The sequence below is a fragment of the Dasypus novemcinctus genome, chromosome 21 (assembly GCF_030445035.2).
Source record: "Dasypus novemcinctus isolate mDasNov1 chromosome 21, mDasNov1.1.hap2, whole genome shotgun sequence".
In the NCBI taxonomy this organism is placed as follows: Eukaryota; Metazoa; Chordata; class Mammalia; order Cingulata; family Dasypodidae; genus Dasypus; species Dasypus novemcinctus.
In genome coordinates this window covers 17,930,050-17,937,481 of record NC_080693.1, presented here as the reverse complement: position 1 = coordinate 17,937,481, position 7,432 = coordinate 17,930,050, and the positions used below count along the sequence as shown (strand labels likewise).

General features: G+C 41.3%; 1 pseudogene; it reads right to left on the bottom strand.

The window, feature by feature from the left end:
• Positions 1-2,671: 2,671 nt before the first annotated feature.
• LOC101436375 (mitochondrial glutathione transporter SLC25A39 pseudogene) lies at positions 2,672-3,640 on the bottom strand (annotated as a pseudogene).
• Between the last annotated feature and the right edge of the window lie 3,792 nt (positions 3,641-7,432).

Here is a 7,432-nt window from a genome sequence, read left to right as displayed (position 1 = left end):
TCTCTACCTGGGACCCCAATCTATCATTTTTTCCCATTTCTCTTCCCTCCCTACCTGAATAAATTACTGATGTAGCTCACCCAACATGCTCTTAAAATTAATTTCTGCAGCATAGTCAAGAACCTAGACAAAATCCGGTAACAATGGCTGGCCCCGTTTTTGGACCCACCTACCACAATCTTCTTTATCCTTTTAATGGGATCATGTATCTTCAAAATTCTAATTACGTTTATTTCTTACAGAATCAGAGCCTTATTAGTCAGACAGGGATTTCATCCAGTTCCAACCAGAGTGCCTGACCCATCTTCCTTCAGCCTCAATAGAATAGCCAGAGAGGTTTATGCCCTGTCAGGCAGGGTCTATTGCCCTAACCAGCAGGAAGTAACTACAGAAGAATGACCATCGCCCTTCAGCACCCCCTTAGGAATAAGGGCGTGAACCCTGAGGAGGGATTTGAGGCAGGTTAGTACAGAGAAACGAGCAGTAGACAAGCCACAACATGGCTAACAAACAACTTGGCCATGAGATCCCACCAAGACCTTGACCTTGACCTTGAGATCCCAGGTGAGAATCTTTCCAGGGCTGAGAGAAGGCCCTGGATAATCCCAAATAGGCCTTGCCATTGGTCCCAGATAACCTCACACAAAAGACCCCATCATTGGTGGGGTAATAATAACAGCTGGAGCCCCTCCCCTTAGCATTAGCAAGAGGAGGAATAATTAATAGCTTAAAAGGTGAGCACAAAAAACCAAAACCTGATCTCTCTGCCTAGAGGAGCCCACATCAAATCTTGGTGTGTATTTCTGTCCTTCTCTCCCATTTCTCAGCAAGCTCTGTTCTTTCCCCCCATTTCTCAATAAATTCTTTTTACTGCCTGACTAAATTGGTGTGTTCTTAAATTCTTTTATGTGACACAGCCAAGAACATAGAAGAGTGTAACACTTCCCTGGCTTCACTAAGAGGTTTCAAACTTTCTGGAGGTTCTTCTTATGCAGATGTCAGCCACATATCATGAACTGTCACAGTAGGTAAGTCTCAAAGCAACACTGTTCCTGAAAATCCTATTGGGACACCATAAACAAACCACAAGATAAAGAACTCAGTTGACTATCTAAACTAAAGGACTCTTAGAGTACCCCAAATATCCACCTACCACAAACAACTTGTGTGACCTTTCCTTTAAAAACCCTTGCCTGGAAATGCCAAGATGGGACATGATTTGGGTTGCTACTTGCATCTGTGCTCCCCAAAATGTAATTCTAAGACCCTGAATAAATGCCTTTATTACCTTGTGCAGCTTAGTTTACTATTTCTAGGTCGATAATATCAGAGCCAGGAACCACGCACAGCAGCAAGCTCCAGATTATATTCCTTAGAACATTCATTCTTCCAGATGTTTGGAGGTCTACCACTGGGGAGGGGAGGAGAAGGGATAGAGAATTCTGGGCTGTTCCCCCAGACAGCACAAGTCTCTACAAGGCCACCCTTAAATCCATATGACTATGCACCACCTTTGGCCGGTGTCACTTAAAAAAAATTAAAATTAAAAAATAAAATTTTTTTAAATTTTATTTTGTTATCTTGGACTTAGGACTTTCTCTCTGGCACTTGCCGGTAGTTTAATGGACCACACCCTGGAAGCCAGAAAAATGGCTTCTTCTGCTCTAAAATCCTCCCCCAGCTCCTCTGAAAATTCTGTAAGAATTTCTAATCCCTCACATCAACTACAACCTCAAGTTGCCTGCCATTCTTCCTTTGCTACCTACTGATATGTTTCCTTTTTCTGTGCAGGGGATGATTCTTACATCAACTGGAATTCTTCCTGCTCTCTGGTAGATGGTATATAGATGATGGCTGAGTCCTCCACCTAAAGTCAAGTTTCTGAACTATCAAAGCTTTCCCCTCTTTGCAGAAAAGCCGTGGCTTTCACATCTAAATTTTGTCTATGGATTTATGAAAATCTGCTTAAGAGTTCAAAAGCCAATAAATCTACTCTTTGGTCTCTCTGAATCTTTAGCCAGAGACAGTATTTATAGAAAGTGCCCATGGTGTGCCTTGAGGGGTGGTGATAGTGGTAATAAGTGGAGAAAGAGGGGTTACAGGTAAATGGTGTTGGCATTTTAAAAGTCAATAAATAATGCTGTTTTTTCTTTCCCTCCTCACTTCAGAAGAAGTAAAAGGAGCCAGAGGGAGAGAAATAGTGGCTTTCTCTTTTTTGTGAAGTTCATCACCTTTAGATGTAAGGGATTAGCAGGGTGGTAGGGTAAGTGGGGTGAGAGAAACAGGCTCAGGCATTTTTGCTCCTGGGGGGCAGACCCAGCTACAGCAAACACAGAAGTAAAGGAGGAGGGAGAGGGACTAGCAGATTTGGTCTTGAACTCATGGGTGGGAAAGTGATACTCCTTGGGGATGGGGAATGGGGAGCAGGAGGAAGAAAGCTGAGGACCAGAGAGGGCCCAGGAGGGCAGCAGCCCCCAGCCTCTGGGGCTCATGGTTGGAAGGGAAGGGAAACAGATCCCTCCTGTCACTGTGAAGAAAAGGCACTTGGCTCAGTCTCCTCCTGATACCCTCATCCCATTCTGGGGAGAGATGGGGTCCTTATCTCCTGGCCCCTTCAAGAGCCCCAAGGCCACTCCTGGGTGAGCCTCTGGAAGAGCATTAGCAGAACTGCTCATGATAGCACAGGAGGGGTTGTTCTTGATGATCTCTGGAGAAAGCCTGTGAAGACACCCCGGTGCCTGCCTCAGCCCCAATCCACCACAGCAGCAGCCAGGTGGAGTGGGCACATGGAAGTATCACTCACACTGCCTTCACGGCTCCCAATGCCACTTGGCATTGAGTCTTCACCACGTCCAAGGCAGAGTTAGGACGGCTGCCAACACCCCTGAGATGCCACCAGCCAAAAAGCAGATGCCCATGTATGTCTGATCCTTTGGCCTGAGCCCACTCAGCCAGCACTTCACCAGCTCCTAGTCAAACCAGTACAGGCCTGAAAAAGGCACATCCCACTAGCTCCAGCCCAGCTACAAGGAGTGCCAGCCACCCTGAGTCACTGCTGCCCTGACACAAGTGCCCAGTTCGTGCTGAGCCTGCAGCTTTGTTCACACCAGCTCCAAGGGGCACCCGGGCAGGTAGTGTGCCAGCAACCACGGGCGCATAGAGATCAGAGGTCAGTGCTCGGCTGCACAGGAGAGCCTCAAGTTGGCCATACACAGTGAAGCAGATGGTGGTGGATGGCACAGTCACCACTAGGGTGGCCGGGAGTCTGCTCCACAGTGTCTGGGTGCCCTCATGCCCCATGATCTTCACAGAGGCATTCATGGTGCCAGTGGAGCGGGTGAGGTCCTAAACCAGGTGGCACAGCAGGCACCATTTGGGCACAGGTACAGGAGCTCCAGGACAATGTTGCAGTACAGGAGGTATGTCCCTGTGACTGGGAAGGAGAAGAGCAATTTGGCATGGAGAAGCTCCAGAGTCTGGTATAAGGCATCGGTTCATTGGCCACCTAGGGGCACTGATACTGCAAGCGCACCTTCACCGCATCCAGGGCTGTCATGAAGAGGGAGGTAACTAGAGCCCCAGCACCTGAAGCCACCGTTTGTTGGAGGGGGCTAATGCCCCCAGGGTCCTGGTCATTCATCTTGTTGTTTCCATCAGTCTGAAGTGGAGAAAATGTCAAATCAAGGCATCATCAAGGTGATCCTTTCTTCCTGAGATGACTGGCTGCCTGTGATCCTTGGCTCTTCTGCCACAAGGCACCTGCTGGTTGTTCCCTTCTCTTCTGGGTTGCCTTGCTTTCAGCTCCTTTTGTGGCTTTTTCACTCTGTCTAGTAGCTTTCCTATTGATAAAAGTTAGATTCAATGGCACAGCCTAGATGTACAAGCCAAATGGGCTTGCCAATGATTTGTCACTGAATTCAATCATTTGCCTGTCTTGTCACACGACCAGCTAGAAGCACAGGAGCCTTCTCTGAAATGTCATTCCATGGAAAAGCTGAGGAGATTGGCCTTCTGTGGAATGAGCTGGTTCCTAAAGAGAACCAGCATGCCTGGTATCTTCTCTAAAACCCATCAGTTGAAGAATTTATTTCTCCTCCCTTGGGGTGGAGGGTGAGGGATGGAAGAAACAGTGGGAATTTTCCTTGAAACCTGGAGAATTGAAAATGAGTCTTAAAGAACATATGGATACCAATTCAATATCAAAGCATTACTTGCTAATAGTATCACAGTAGATTTCTGAAGTTTTTCACTGACATTTTATTCCAACATTTTTGCATCCATATTGTTCTCCACTTGTGTTCTTTGGGTGATTCTTCTTGATCGTGGCCCAATCATTGTGCATCATGGTGGGCTCTATGACTTACAGTCTCCCTTCTAGCTCCATTTTCCACCTTTCTTCACCTGCCTTCTGCCCTAGGAGGCTGACTTGCATGGACTACATGGAGAGTCCATTGCTTTCTGTCTTCTAGTTGGGTTTAGCCAATAAGGAGCCTAGGGAAGGAAATGGGACAGTGGAAGGAGAGTGAAGCAAGGACATCTATTTTCCCAGTCTCTTCCCCATGAGGTTGCCAGAAGCTGCCTGGGTCCCTAGAGCAAAGATCACAGATCCTCTGAGACCTTCTTACCAGGTTTTGAGAATCACTCTACCTCCTACCCCTTTAGGCCTAAGATTGTTAAGAGTACTGCACTATCCCTGATTTATCTACATCTTTCCCACACCTTTACTGAACTATCTTCAGATTACCTAGAGTCAATGTGACATCTGTTTCCTGCTGGGATTCTAATGCATGCATGGTTAGGCTAACTAAGGAAAATGAACTGGAAAGCTTTCTATTTTTATCTATGCTCTGGAACATGCTAAATATTGCAAGAATTTTCTATTTGTTGAATGTGAAAGAACCAATCTCTAATGCTCTCTTGACCTAGTATTTTAGAGATGGGATAGCTCTTTGACAAGTGTTTAAAATTTTTCTCATGGTGATCTTTATTTAGGTTTCATCTTGAGTCAACTTGGGTAACTGATATTTACTAGAAAATCATCTATTTCCTTAAGAATTTTAAATCTTCTAGCATAGAATTTGTTTACAAAATTCTCTTTGTTTTAATCCACTCAATTCCCTACTTACTTCTAATCTTGTATATTTGTATCCCCTTATTGTTTTTGTTAAATTTGATCCAGTTTGTGTGTGTGTGTATGACTTTTCTAAAAATTTCAATTCATTAATTTATTTATTAAAAGAAAATACTTATTGTGACCCACTAAATTAACACAAATAACCTACCAGTGGGTTGGGACCTAGAGTTTGAAAACCATGGCTACAAAGAAACTTGTACACATGTGTACCAGCTGGCATGTGTGAGACTGTTCAGAGAAACACTGATAATAATTGGGAAAAACAACTGGAAATAATAAAACCAGCCACTGACAGAAGAATGGCTAAATAAATCGTGGTCTAGTCACTCAATGGAATACCATGCAGAATGAAAATGAATGAGACACAGCTTTTCAAATCAACTTCAATGAATTTCAAAAGCATGATGTTGAATGAGCAAAAGCAAATTGCAGAACACTTCAGACAGTATGATTCCATGTACATAATTATGAAAGGATGCATACATATGTGACAAAACTATGCAGATAATCAAGAGAATAATAAATAGAATCCAGGTGAATGGCTATATGGGGCTCTTTTTGGAGGACAAGGGGAAACCAGAGAAAGGCAACAGGAAACATTAAAGATTTGGGTAATGTGAAGTTTCCATAGGTTTTCATTTTATTATTTTGCATCATAATTTAAGCATACCATTCATATTCTTTTTAATGTTTAAATACTTCCTTTAAAAAGTATGATCAGCTTTTATAACTGTTCCATGGATATTTAATTAACAGACTCTGTTTAGAGAGGAGGAAGTTCTACATCTCCTTCAAATTTACCTTTTATATTTTTGACTACCTTAGCTCTTTGTAGTTTTTTTTTTTTTTTTAGATACCAAGGCCAGGGATTGAACCTGGGTCCTCATATATGGGAAGCCAGTACTCAATTACTGAGTCGCATCAGCTCCCCTGTGTTGTTTTTCTCATTTTATTTGCTTGCTGTTTGTTCTGTTTTGTTTTTAGGAGGTACCGGGTACCCAGGACCTCCCACGTGGGAAGCAGGCACTCAATCACTTGAGCCACATCCATTCCCTCTTTGTAGTATTTTCAAGTCTTACCATATGACTGTGATTTTGTTAATTTCTCATTACGCTCTTAACCATTCCTGTTTTATATAGTTCAATATATTTTATGCAATGTTATTTGGCACATAACATTTTATGATGCCATATCCTTGTTGTTCAGTGATCCTTTCATCAATAGAAAACAACCTTCCTTGTCCTCTTATTGATGTTTTACCTGAATTCTGCATAATCTGATATTTACTTCATTCTATTCATATCATCTTATCTTTATTTTAACCTTATATGTCATTGTTTCCTTTGCACTTTTTTTGTGGCTTTTTTTATATGCTTTCCATTTCTTTTACTTATAAATTTTTTGGATGTTATGAAAAACTTCATTATTACACTCGTAATAACTTCTGAATAACAAATAAGTTTCTATACATTATTTAAAGTTATTACATTCAAATTTCAAAAAGAGTTTTTCTCCCAATGTACAAATATTGAGAATGAATCATTTTTGTGATTCGTCGTTTTTATTTCTCTGCTTCCATCCAGATCAACATATTTCAGATTATGTTGATTATAAATTGAGTTTTTGGTTTTAAAAATTATCTGTTAAGCTAGATTCTTGTACTATGTAGCTTCTCTTTAAGAATTAGTTCTTATACTTTTGACTCATAATTGTATCAATAAATTATTTATATTTCACCCTGTTTTGTGATGGTTTAATTTCATTTCTTTCCCATTACTGAATAACTTTTTAAATTTAAACTGCCACTCATATATTAAGAGTTCATTGACAATCTTTTTTAAAAATGTATATGAGCATTATACTTGATGGGCATGTGCCTTCACATTGATGAGAAATTTTCATTCACAAATACCCTCTCTTAAAATTTTCTATAAAATTTTCTATAGTCATCTCACATTTAATATTGCACAGAAGGTCAAAGACAAGCTCTTTTTCAACTCATAAGAAACCAGAAATTTTTTTTGTTGGATATAAACTACCTTTCTCAACTGTGGAATTCAACATTTTAGCAGAATATATGTGGATATTGCTTTCTTTTTAAGTCTGTCTGCTATTCAGTGAACCCTTTCACATCCAAATACACTAGACTTCATTCATTTAAGCAAAATTTTCTTTAGCATTTCTTCGATTATCACTAGACATTTTTTGGCTCTGTTCTTCTGGATTTTCTAGATATATACAAAAAGAAGCAGTGCAGTATAGCAGTTATAAGCATGAAGTGAAGTGTGGAATAAGTAA